A 12773-nucleotide genomic window follows, 5' to 3' on the forward strand; every position below is an offset into this window, starting at 1 on the left:
TGTTGCCAATTATACTGGCATGCTAACGAGCGTTTAATGAAATAACAGCAAATTGGGAACATAGCGAGCTTAGAATAATATTATACTAAGGATAAGCAATAAATAAATAATATAAGATTAAGTAACATGTGTGCGTACGGTTACTATTCTGGAAATTCTGTCCTAAATTAGGCACGAAAAAAATTACTCGCTTTTTACGAATTTTAATCATTTACATCCACTTTACTTTCCATCCCTATCATTGAATGTAAATAATGAAGAGCCATTAAAGGCATGTTTTTGTACGCACCTTCATGTGGTTTGGCAAAAGACTGGGAACATTTTGATAAGATTGTTGTTGTTGATGTTAAGATGGTTTGTACATTATCAACGTTTTCGGATAACGCGAAATAGAGTATTCAGAACATTATATCCCACTTACGAATAAAAATATTTCAGAGCGTAAAACTATTCGAATTCTATCAAGAGTCATTTCCGACGTGCCAGACCAAGACAAGCAATATTTTTATTAGTAAGGAGGCATGAGAAAAGTGAAATAAAATAAGTCGTTCTAGATAATTTAAGTAAGGTATAATAATTGATTGAGCATTTTTTATAATTATTAGATTGTTAATTTCTGTGCATTTTGTTTAGTATTATTTAATAAAATATTTTTTTGGTTCACTTTATTTCTCCACTTTAATGGTTAAGTATTAAAATTACCTGCAATACCTACCTACACCTGATGATGATTTTTTCGAAACCGGCCGTGTATTTAACAATTTTGTAATAAATATATTAAAATAAAGTGGAATAAGTGCAAGGAAAGTGTATAATTATTCAATTGAGGTAAGTATTATGTTTGTATGCTGTTCCGGAAAACTTGAAATAAAAAAAGAAATCACTAAGTATATTTAAGGCAAACTACAAGTTAGGATTTGTATTCTGTAGTCTACGACTACAAACATTTTGGCTCATTGCTCGGAGTACCGCCATTTGCCTATGAATCAACTTCTCTGATAGTACATAAATATAACCAAGAGCTCTAATAGTATGTTAGATCGTCCTAACAATATGAGATTGATTCGATCCTCACACTGGCCGCGCCCGGCACGAACCATCCGTCACACAAGGGCGTTTCATACATCTTGGCAGTACTATTACTGTCAAAGCTGCCATAGATAATTCCGGCTTCAGTTAGTCAGGGCCCTAATAGTTCCGTGATATGAATGCTGACCTCAGCTTACGGTATACCTGAGTACCTTTACCCTAGTCCGACGCAAATAGGGGTTTATTTTGATGTTGTATGTTTGTGTGTCCGTCCGTGGTATCGTAGCTCTACTAGTTACTGCTTTACAGTGACGGGCACACTTACGTAAAATCTAAAACTAAAGAAAATTTAATCTTAGGTAAGTAACTAGCTAATTTTATTTGTGGCTTCAGTCTCTTCTGGATAATTAGTTGTAGCTGTATAATTAGGGAATGCAATCTCGTTCACGCGAGATCTCGCCCTTTTTTAGCGAGATTGATCTCGGACGAAAAAAAGGCGAGATCTCGCGAGTTTGACGAGATTGCACTTGAGCATAAAAATGTCTTATTTGAAGCGCGGACGGAGTTGTGATCACGGAGTCAAAACATAGAGGAGCTGGCCTAAGCAACTGTGCACTGTGATTCTCAACTAGGTCCTGAATTTTGACTTTTAGTTATAAAAGAACTATTTTATTACTAAAAGATTTGTGTTTGATAGTGGGCTTTTAAATTCTGGACGTCACGTTATCGTGAATGCCGGCTTCCACTATAAAACGTTGGGTGTACGTTAAATGCCCTTTTGATTTTACGCACCGTGAAAGTTTTGTGCGGTTCAGAAGTGTCAACGTTGTGATGTCCAATCGTGCACGTTAAAAAGTTATCGTCGATGGAAATTTAAAAACGTCTCCATATATTTCCATACATTTTACTTCCCTATGTTATCGTTTTACCGCGGATGTCCACCATGTTACCGCCACGTCCAAAATTATAAAAGCGCATTAGAAGAGAAGACTGGCTGTTTCTTTCATTTGTTATTTGATAGATAGTAGATACGTATGTCAAAGTTTACTTCTTAAAAATTATAGACACTAGACAGACACATCAAACTATGTTTGATACATAAAATTCTATTGAAAAAAATCGTGAAAATGAATGTTAATCTTATAATACTTAAAATATTCATTACTTTTTTTCGTAATTTATTCAAATATTGTGATTATATATCACAATATTTATACGTGGGAGAGCCATGCTTCGGCACGAATGGGCCGGCTCGACCGGATAAATACCACGTTCTCACAGAAAACCGGCGTGAAACAGCGCTTGCGCTATGTTTCGCCGTGTGAGTGAGTTTACCGGAGGCCCAATCCCCTACCCTATTCCCTTCCCTGTCTTCCCCTATTCCCTTCCCTTCCCTTCCCTTCCCTCTCCTATTACCCTATTCCCTCTTAAAAGGCCGGCAACGCACATGCAGCTCTTCTGATGCTGCGAGTGTCCATGGGCGACGGAAGTTGCTTTCCCCGTTACCCGTTTGCTCGTTTGCCCCCTTATTTCATAACAAAAAAAAAAGATTATTTGCAAAAAAACACACCAAACTGCTAATCTCGCGAGATCTCGACATTGGCGACTGGCGAGATCTCGCGGTATTTTATTCATAAACTCGCGGGATCTCGCTTGAGCCCCAATCTCGCGAGATTTGCATTCCCTATTTATAATGTATAATAATTAATATAGTAATATTTGTCTTTCTATCGACAAATAGCTGCCCACACGTTCCCATCACTACAATTTTGTATCGCCAATCAACAATTGAAGCGCTTTAATATAATCTTAGGGCTTGAAGAACATAAGTAGAATTTATCTGGGGACGAAACGCACGTAGAGCAACAGAAAATATTCCCATTTCCCTCAAGCGAATTACTTTATAGCTTATTTAAAATAAAGTTTTTGCTGCAGTAACAACAATATGAGCGTCTACACCCCGTTATGTGCATATTATAATGGCACGGCTGAGTGGCCGGAGGTAGTTATGCATGCAAATAAATGCGTCGGAAAGCCATTTTTCTCCACTTCCATGAGATGTATACTGATTAACCATCGTCCGTCCTCATATTGTATAAGTTTAATGTTATATTCACACGCGAAAGAAATTTTTTCTCATAAGCTGATTAGAATATATCCAACCTCTTACTATAGTTCATGATACATTATGTAAATTACATTTCGCTGTTAGTAGCTCTTACGCTACGTTTTTACGTCTAAATAAAAAAATCCATATTAATATTTTATTTATTTAAAAAAATCGGCTCTACATAAGATTTGATAACATCTCTTATAGTAGATATGCAGTTAATAATTAGTATCTTTGGCTCTACGTAAGATTTAATAAGTTTTGTACAGTATAAAGTAAGTGTCTTGGTTCTACATAAAACTTTTTTTCGACAATATTTAATTAGTATCTTGGCTTTATAAGATTTAATAAATTTTTCTGCGGTATGAAGCTAGAATCTTGGCTCTACCACAGAATAGATAATAGTACAAGTAGCTCTACATAATATTTACTAACTTTTTTTACAGTAGAAAGTTAGGAGTTTAGCTCTACATAAGATACTTACTTCTTTTTTTTTTTACTTTTGATACATTTTTTTTGCAGTTCTGCAGTACGAAGATATATAGAATCTTGGCTCTACATGAGATTTTATATTATTTTCTACAGTCTGATCACTCTGAAGTAAGTACAGGTGAAGTAAGAATCTTATCTCTGTAGTTGTCTACATAAAATTTGATTATATTTTTAACTGCAAAAATGTTGATGCTATAATATAAGCTTGAAAGACTTTCCCATTTTTAATTTCCATTGCTTAATTTCCTTTCTCGCAAATTACGAGGAAATACAAAATGTCGCCTATTTCGCCGCCGCTTATGGGATTAGCCAAGCATTCCAAACTCGTCAGTGGAAAAACCGAGTTCTCAACGCCATTTAGTGCATCTATCCGTCGTCACGTGTGTTAGGTATCCGTGTAATGGAGCGTGCTCGTCGATTGATGCGTATAAAACTCTTCAATGGCGCCAGCCGCGCGGAACGGGAAAGTTGCACCGATACTCACAACTGCACACGACAATATTATTTACAACTATCAAGATGGGCTCGTTTTATATAGTCATCAACATACAAATAACTAATACAACGCAAAGGGATGCGAGAATCTCTTTGAGAAAATCTTTGCTCTACCTCCCCATGGCCCTTTTATAGCCTACTGTAAAGAATCCACGATAGTATGCTGTACTCGACTGCACTGCACTCAACTTAAAATTATGATACATACTTATATACTTACATAGGTACTTAATTATATTATTATGATATCTATTGAGATAATAGAGAGAAAGATATGTAGAAAATATAAGAGACTACTCGCTAATTACAACCGCTTTGCTTTCGAGTAGTCTGTCTATTTTCTCCGTCGACCGTCGATAATGTAGAGCAAGGAATATTTTATAATATTTTATTGTATAAAATAATGAGCATAGGGAACCATCTTTAGGTGAGTTTGATATTTCTTCTGACAAGTTTAGCTCTAACCTGGAACTATCTAGTTTTTTCTGAAGTAATAACTAATTATGAATTATAAATAGATAAATTTAAAAAGTCTATTCCAGTTTCTACATCTAGTAGCTTTAATCATCAAGGTGTGTTATCTAGTGGTATAATTCAGCAGTAGTTATATATAATCCATTATTTATGGTAGTCATTAATGGACCAAGCGCAATAAAAACTGGAAGAAAATAAAAATCCTGGCCATTATATTAAAAATACATTACTTGCCCGGTAGGTACTTAACTGAGCAGGTGCCTTTGGAAAAACTTGCGCTATGCGACTCAAGGATACATAAATTGTATTATAATGTCCCGGGGTTCGATAATACGGAGTAATTTTAAGGACATTTTATTTTTGGGGTTCAGTGCAAGATGTAATAAACTAGAGTACTACACTGATACATTTCGAATTGCTGATTTCGTTAGTCGACTCGTTACGTACAAAATTGCAGCAAGAAAACTTCAGTGATTGTATCAAGATTCAAGAACCTTAGTATCATCTTCATTAAGGATTTTTTCATTTTTATCTGAGTGCTTATTAAATGAGAAGATTGTCAATATCACTGTTAGTGAGTAAGAGCTTGCTGGCGAGCTAGAAATAAGTACAAGAGTTGTTCTTCTAGAATCAAGAAATAACTCTACCTACTGGTGTTTTCTTTCCTGATTTTGCAGCTTAGTTACTTTTACTATTTAGCGTGCTGAAAAACGCCGCTACGCCGCTGCAAAAAGTCGCATGTATTATGCTTTATTTCTCATAATAAGTTATGACACAGTCTAGGCTAGACGGTGTCATAACTCTGTGATGCTAGACGGTCTAGCTAGCCGTTTATTATCAAAATATCATGAAAGCCGCAGCTCACTTGACTTCAGGGTTGGCAAATGCTCGAGTCTAACCGCCGTACTCAGAATTTATTATGATTAACCTTCAACTTAATGATGTTTTTGACAGATAATATGGGTAATAATATGGGGCTTATATTTTATTTTTTATTTTATTTTATTTTCTTTATTGAATACCAACAGCGTATTACAATTTGGAGCTTAACACTAAACATGTGACACTTAGTATGGCCAGTAACAGGTATTACATTGTTTGTCAAATTGTAGTGCTATGTATTTAACATTATAATAAAAACTATTTCATTAAAAATTAGAAGACCGTCATCGTTATTATCGACACAATAAGGTCTTGACATGGTTACTATTTAATAAGCTAGTCAACTCCCAGTATTGTGGTTTTAATAAAATGTAAAATATTTTGTCTTAGCTAATTAATTATATTAATATAATGTATGTGTGTGTGTGTTTGTGTGCAAGTAAGTGTGTATGTGTGTGTGCATGTGCGGCACCCTAGCCCTACGACACGAAGTCTTGGGATCAGTGAAAAATACCACTAGGGTACCGCATGTAAGGTTTGTACATACAACATGTTTATGCAAATTCATTCCTCTTTTTTTTTTTTTTTTTTTCTTTAATTAAGTATCATTTTTTAATATTTTTATAACTTCACTCTTGAATTTCGTTTTAGTATTGTAAGCAAATAGGTCTACAGAATTAAAATTTTTTGTGTATGAGCGACTTATACGTGATATAACAGAGTTCTGTCCATAACTAGTGTTTGATGCAGGTATGTGCAGTAGGGGGGTGTTTCTAGTGCGGAATTTCGGCGTGCGGAAGGTAAGTTGTGACACGAGATCAGGGCAATCTATTTTACTATTAGCGATGTCGTACAGTAAACATAAGTCAAAAACAGTACGTCTCTGCTCCAGGGGCAAGAGATCAAACTCAGCGCAGCTCTCGGCGTAGGAATCAAATCTTTTACCACAGCGGTAAGTCAGGTAAGTTATAAATTTTTTCTGAATGCGTTCCAGGCGACTTTTATATATGATGTAATGAGGGGACCATATCGGACTATTGTACTCCAGAACGCTCCTCACGTATGCGGAATAAACGATTTTGAGTGATGAGATGCTTAAGAATGACTTACACGTCCGAAAAACAAAGCCCATATTCTTGTAAGCTTTACAAATTACGTTTTCAACATGGTCCGAAAAAGTCAGTTTACTGTCCAGATATACACCGAGGTCCTTAACGATACGTTTTCTTTGAATTAATATACCATTCATGTAATAATTATGGGTTATGGGCTTTGGTTTCCGAGTGAATGTAATACATTCGCATTTAGTAGAATTGACAGTGATATTATTGCGAGTATAATAATTGAACAAGCTGTCAAGGCCTGCTTGGAGCTGTAAACAGTCCTGGATCGAATTAATCTTGCAAAAGATTTTTTTGTCATCCGCATACATGAGATAGTACAAAATATGTTGGAGGCACGAACCAATATCGTACAAATAGGCGTTGTACAGCAATGGTCCCAGGTGTGAGCCCTGTGGAACTCCAGTGGGCATCTCGATATAGTCTGAGCGATAACCGCCCATTACGACAGCCTGGGATCGATTCGATAGGTAAGATTCCATCCACCGAAGCAAATCCCCGTGGATACCTAGCTCCTGGAGCTTTTTTAGAAGAATGAGGTGGTCTACCCGGTCGAACGCTTTTTCGAAGTCTGTGTAGATAACATCTATTTGTCCACCGCGTTCCATATTCTCTAAAATAAAGGAAGTGAAACAGGCTAGATTAGTAGTCGTCGAGCGATGCCTAAGGAAACCGTGCTGTTGGTAGGGGATCGATCGGTGAAGTGTCGGATAAATAAAATTGAGTACTACTTTCTCCATTACTTTAGCAGCCGTGTTTAAAATAGAGATGCCCCTGTAATTCTTAACGTCCATACGAGAACCTTTTTTATGTATTGGAACGATATGGGCTACCTTCCATTTCTGTGGGAACACACCATCACGCAGCGATCGATTTATCAAGATGGTCAATGGAGTAGCTAGAGATTTAGAGCAGCGTACCCAAAATAGAGATGGGAGCATATCACTGCCAGGGCCTTTTTTTATATTTAGATTTCGTAAAATACCTTCGACACTCGAGGTCGATACTTGAATGTTAGACACTACATCAGAATTGAAATTTAATGATCTATCAGGAGTAACATTACTAGGCTCGCCGAAAACGCTCTTAAAGAAAGTATTAAAGGCGTCACACATGTCCCTGCCTTCAGTGTATTCTACTCCATCGAGCACTAGCTTTTTAGGGTACGCTGAGCCACCGCGTAGGGCCTTTACATACGTCCAGAATGTCTTAGGGTCAGTTTTCAAATTTTTTTTCACAGTCGGATGTAAATTTATTAAAACATTCTTTTTGTATACGACGTTCACGGGACCTCAAAAGTGCGAATTCGTCGTAATCCAAGTTATTACCGAACTTCTTCCAGCGTTTGTGTGCCCTACTCTTCTCTTTAATGATATTAATGAGCGCTGGGGAGTACCAGTTGGGGTACGTGCGTCGCCCGAAGGTATTAATAATAGGGACGTGTGATGCGATGCAAGCGTTTATGGTCTCATAAAATATATCTATAGAATCGTCGACTGTTTTAGCAGACAGCAAGGTACTCCAGTCTTGTTTTTCAAAAAGATCATTTAATACGGGGTAGGGAGCTTTTCTAAAGTTAAACTTTTTTATTATGGCCTCGCGTAACTTAGGAACGCTCAGGTCTAGCACGGTGAAGGCGAACGACGGGTGCGCGCGGTCCTCGGGCAGGAGAGGCGCGGAGACCGGGCTCACCGATAACGGCAGGTTGCAAAAGACGAGATCGAGCGTGTTGCCACAGTGATTTTTTAGCAGGTTGTATTGATGAAATCCGTGGAAGGTTAGCGATTCCATGAGTTTAATTCCGTGGTCCTGGACTTCGACGGGGCCTCTTTTTAAAACCGTGTATCCGTTTAAGTCCCAAGACAAGAACGGGAGGTTTAAATCACCGATAAAAATGTAGTAATCGTTCGGATGGAGAGCTAAAGCGCTGCCGATAATCGCGTCGATCGCTTCCAACTCGGCCGGTAGGACGCGAGGGTTCGGGGGAGCATAGACGGCGAGGAGGTGCAGGTCGCGCGCGGCGGCGCAGGCGCGCGCCGGCATGGTGAGCCACAACAGCTCGGCGTGCGGGCGCGCGGCCACGTCGCGCGGCACGGCCCCGAGCGTGCGCCGCACCAGCACCGCGACGCCGCCGCCCGTGCGCTTGCCGCTAGCGGCGGCGTCGCGGTCCGCGCGAAACACGTCGTACCGGTCGTCGCACAGCTCCGCGTCGAATATGTCGTTGTGCAGCCAGCTCTCCGTCAGAACGATAATGTCGTAGTCGTGGCAGAGAATATTGAGCCTTAGGTCCGCGCACTTAGTTCTAAGCCCGCGTACATTTTGATAATAAATGTTTAGGAAGTTGGCACCCATTTAAATATAAGTTTATTATTATCCGTTCGCTCCTCGCTTACTGCATTGTATCGCCTCTTTATAGCTACAATGTACGACGAGTAATTTAAATAATAAAAAATAAAAAAGAAGCTAAAAAAACATAGATGTGTTATATTATATATTAATGCTGGAGACCGCCACTTCCACAAACCAATGTAAGGTTTAATAATATTAAAATGCCTAAAGTTAGTCAGTAGGATTAAGTATTTCGTGCGAGTAAAAGTCCCGATCGATATAATATAATGATTTAATGTGACGACGAAATGTCGGTAGTACGAAAATTTTTGAACCGATCGACTATCGCATAGAAACTGGTAAACAAGACCGCCCGCTGTTAAAGTACATGCGCTCATTACGGGTGCACTCTTTGGACTTAAACATTTTAAGTAGAATATACCAGTGTTTGGTTTCTTGTAGAAGTAATTTAATAATGTGTGAACAGAGCGTATAAAAATAAAAATTCTGTATGTTAAAATTATGTTTTTGAGTGAGTTATACGCAAGACTATAAAATTTAAACGTTGCAACATGTTGTGGGTTATTATTAATTAGTTTAGAAATTACATATTGAGTAAGGTATAATTTGATTAAAGAGATATATAAAAATGTTGAATTAATTACATAAGTAATTAATGTTCTACCCTGAGTGCGGCAGTAAGAGCTTCAAGTATTGAATATGGACCCGAGAAGATACGGTGTGGAACTGTCAACTGTGGAAGAGGCAGCCCTAGCCGGCTCTACCTTCACAGTGGAGATGCGCGGGCGCATCGAGCACGTGCATCTTTCACGCATGACGGACACAGAGAAATTCGTATTTCTTTTAGTGTGTCCTCAACCTTCGCGGGTCGCGCACGTCTGTGAACACGTTATGCAAATATGAACATTACTTTGGATTATATTCAACGACAATAGAGTGTTTGTTGTCTAGACATTTCGGAGCGCTGAAGCAGCTTTTTCGTAAGTTCTTTATTCAAATATTTTTTTTATAACTAGATATTATTTAAACTAATTTAGCGCCTAAATAAGATGAAAAGAGTTGAGACTATAGACTCTATGTGATGTGATGTATTCATGTATCTATAGATAATAGAAATCATGTAGAGAATAGCAAGTAAAGTGTGAACTTTTAGTAGAGACTTTTCATTGTGATAAAAGGACAGAAAATAATGTGATACTTTTGTTTATTAAACTTATCACCCCCAAGTAAAATAGTAAAAAATATTACTTAGTATTGGATTGAGGAATACTTGCTTATTCCTGATGCTTGGGATTGGGTCCCAAGTCCCAACTCCCAAGCAACAGGAATGACTTTAGTCTCCCTTGCCAAGACTTTGCGATTACTCTACCATATAAGTACATAATTAGAAATTAGAATATAATATTATTGTATAAATATTCAACTACAAAATACATAATATTATATTATTAATTATTATAGTATCTCTGTATCTCGATCGATAGCAAAAGATCAAGCAGAACCACAGAATATATTATAGTTGCAGAACTTTAAAGTTTGAAGATTATCTTTTCAAAATTTTAAGCAGCTTTATAAGATCAAATAAAGCTGCTAAATTCTTCAAGTCTACTGTTACGTAGGTATACATCCCTAGCGTAGATATTGAGGTCTACTTATAGTATAATTATAGCTTTTTTTGCTCTACAGGAAGACCACCTAATTACAACTTATAATGGTAGTACATACCTACTTAGCTTGAGTATAACATAGGTACCAAGTTAAACCTAAAAGTGCTAAAGTCGTATTGGGTAATTTCTCAAAACTAAATAATCAAAAACTCTAATAACACACATAATCTTCGAATCCGGATCATATATTAATGGGTATTAGATCACTATCGTGCTTTCAACAAATTTTTGTAATACAAACGGTTCTTGCTAGGTCAATGCACCAGCACTCAGCAGTACTGACAACATCCATAAAAATATGATAATAATAGTTTTTACTCGATTAAAAACGTAGCAGACACGGTTTCAACATTTCCATTGAGACGTTATTTATTGAGAAGCTACTTAATTACTTACTTCATAAAACTGGAATCGAACTGTTTATATTAGTAGCACAGATGAATAAAAAGCAGGTTCACGACTGGGATCTATAGTATATTTTTGTCCATCTGTGACATATTATACTTATATAATTTAACGGTAAATTGGTAATAAGAAACGTAGATTAAAAAACCGGACAGCTTTTGCCCCGCTTAATTTGGCACACTTCTACCGAAATTTTTAATGCAATTAGACAAAACGAACAATAAACTTTCTGCGTCTGGATTTAAGTGACATTTTTAGAAAAATACACTTTACAGAGGCTAAAAACCGTTAATAAAAACAATTAGGTACGGCTCTGAGACTTATGTAACTATACTGTATACTTAACTCTACCACTATCTAATTATTAGTGGTAGAGTTAGGTATATAAGTCTCTGAGCCTGAAAATTTTTACACTCAGACGATTTAAACAAGTATAAATTCCTTGTGTAAAATAACACATTAACCTATTTCTGTATTGGACAGTACAATCATTTCAAAAATTATCTTTTTATGGCCGTTGAGGCCCAAGAATCCTGGGCTGCTCTAGAGATAATAAATAATAATCCCTAAAGTAGCAGCCCCGGATTTATAAATAAGTCGTAATAATATGACACGGCCTAGGGGCAGTAGCGTCCATACAGGCCCTATAGATATTACGTCCATGGGGCGGCGGAAATAAAGTGGCCTACTCTCATAAAAAATACAAATTCGTCACTGTGGAGGAGTAAAAACTAAGACTTATATAGCTTAAACGTAAACAATATTTTGTTCCAGATATCGTAACTGTTAAGTAGGTACATGTCACGGTAGTAACAGATTAGTGTAATAACAAGATGACCAAACACTTTCGTATTCGTATCACCGCTATTAGCCGTCATCGGATGTATGTAACAGGTAACAACCTTTTACTTCTGACAAGTACCCACTTACATACACTAACATGAGAAAACTAGTCGGATTTAGCACTAAATACCGACAATTGACCAGGGTAAATAAATAAATCAGCCAAGTTCGAGCCGGACTCGCGCACGAAGGGTTCCGTACCGTCATAGAGCAAAAATAGGCCATAAATTATGTTTTTTGTGTGGGAGCCCCTCTTAAATTTTTATTTTATTTGTATAATTAATTATTTAAGTAAGTAGACATAATAATATATTTAAGACCTTTGTGAAAATATCAAGTGCCTATAGGTATACCTGCTGCCATTAGACCATATGATATATACCATGATATAGACCATAGGTTCTCAACGTGGGCGATAACGCCCCCTTGTGGGCGTTTGAGACTTTCGGGGGGGCAGTAGAAGACCCAGAGAAAATTAGGGGGCATTGAGATGGTGCAGATGGGGCGTGGGTAGATTAAAAAATATAGTCTAAAAAGGCAAACAAATACACGCTAATCACATACTAAAGTAAAATAAAAATTAATATCGTTTAATTTTTTTTAATGTAGGTATTATAATCATTTTTATCACGTGTGCACGTATCTATTTTGGCAGGACGAGCAATGGATTAAAATAATCATTACTAAAAACTATAAAATAAAAAGTACTACGATCGAGGTTAAAGTACAGAGATCTTATGACTATAATATTATAAAATCTTACGTTTAAATATAATCGTGGCAATAGCTGTTTTAAATTCGCGACAGATTGTAAGTAAAATTTTTAATTAAGAAAAAAACATATTCCCAAAGTGGGCGGTGAGCAAAATAAGGTTGAGAAACTATGATATAGACCAAAAAATGCCA

The sequence above is a fragment of the Aricia agestis genome, chromosome 13 (assembly GCF_905147365.1).
Source record: "Aricia agestis chromosome 13, ilAriAges1.1, whole genome shotgun sequence".
Classification (NCBI taxonomy): domain Eukaryota; kingdom Metazoa; phylum Arthropoda; class Insecta; order Lepidoptera; family Lycaenidae; genus Aricia; species Aricia agestis.